Source organism: Fragaria vesca, linkage group LG5 (genome assembly GCF_000184155.1).
Source record: "Fragaria vesca subsp. vesca linkage group LG5, FraVesHawaii_1.0, whole genome shotgun sequence".
NCBI classification, from domain to species: domain Eukaryota; kingdom Viridiplantae; phylum Streptophyta; class Magnoliopsida; order Rosales; family Rosaceae; genus Fragaria; species Fragaria vesca.
Window position 1 is genome coordinate 26,342,653 of NC_020495.1, and position 1,794 is coordinate 26,344,446.

The following is a 1,794-nucleotide window of genomic DNA, read 5'->3' on the forward strand; positions in this document are numbered from 1 at the left end:
GGGGGGGGGGTGTTAATGGTGCATTTTGTGGAAAGACGAAATTTCTTACCATTACATACCTCTAGATATGATCAATTGCCTCAATAAAATAAACATCACTTTCTTATACAGTACACTCTTGAGTACTTGTAAGTTCATTATCATGAATTTATGATCATTTGCCTATGGACTCTTGAGTACCTGTAAGTTTATTTGTGAATCAAACAGGAAAATTAAGTTTATGTTGATGACTATCGATCGTCAAGCACAGTAACGATTACAGTCATTTACATTTGGGAAACACTGAGCAATACGGCCACGGCGATCGCAACACCAGCAAGGCAGAGATGGAGTACATTCTTTGGAGCAGAATATGATTTTCTCTTCTTGGTTGGGCCTATATTCTTTCAGATGATCATGGTCACCTCTCACCCTTAAATTCTCAACCACATTAATCTCGCTGCTAACAGAACCACCGAGGATATTTCTACTGCCTGTTCATGCATGGAAAAGTAACACATGTATAGATAATTATGGTTCTGTAAGAAAATCAAGATCAGAAAAAGAAAATTTAAGCTGGTACATACATTCTGTAAGAGCAAAGAGGGTCACGAAAAAGACGCAGAAGACAGTCAACTGCATGTTGATCGATTCTTCGTTCGCCATTGATGTCTTATGTCTATGAGATCGAGTTTTAGCTAGCTGTAATCAAATTGTTGGTTTTCTTTGGTGATATACAATCGAATTGTTGTGGTATATATATGAAATGATTCGCTAGAGATAATATAATGCATAGTGAAATTTGTGCAGAAAATCCATAGAATCCAAGAATACTAAAACAGTGGCGGCTAAATTAGACGGTATTCTTTTGTGAATCAACTGGAAATAAGTACTAGGAAACGTTACATATCTGTGCAGGCAGCTTATAGGTTACGCCGGATACCTTTCCTAATTAAAGCTATTATGTTTGAAATATATGATTAGAAACATATAAGCACATACATTTTACGAAACCGAAGACAGCCTTAGACTCATCTAGACCGCCCATAGACCGCCTAGAGGCAGCCTAGTCCCGCCAAGACCCACCTAGATCCACCCTAGGCCGCCTAGACTCATCCTAGGCCCTTAGACCCGCCCTAGAGGCCGCCTAGACCCGTACAGACCCGCCTAGATCCGCCCTAGGCCACCTAGACTCATCCTAGAAGCCCTTAGACCAGCCTCAAAGGCCGCCTAAACCGCCCAGAGGCCTCCTAGACCGCCCAAAGGCCTCCTAGACCGCCCAGAGGCCGCTAGACCCGCACATAGGCCGCCTAGACCCACCCCAGAGGCAGCCTAGATAGCCCAAACCTGTCTAGACCGCGCAGAGGCCGCCTAGACCACCTAGATGCTACCTAAAGGCTCTTCCGCCTAGGAGTGTCGATTTGTCGTTCCTCTCCATGGTCTCTTGCTGCTCAGCGCCCAGGCGGCTTGGGCGGCCAATTTTTAGTACACTGCTTTTATTAGGTATTATCAATTTCGATAACATTCTCGATCAACTGAAAAAGAAGTACATATTAGGATGTTACTTACGAGTATCACTAAGCCTCCCAGCTAGGCTAGCTAGGTTTCGGACCTACATTGAAAGTTTTCCCTAAAAGGAATTCAATGTAGCAACAAGTTTCTAAATAATATTTTCGGACCTACAAAAGGAATTCAATGTAGCAACAAGTTTTCGGTAGTTTTTTATGAAGTTTACCCAGGCATTGTTGAAAATGCAGAAGAAGAAAAAATTGAAATTTTAGCATGGCAGAAAAGCCCATGGGGTTTTTCGCCACC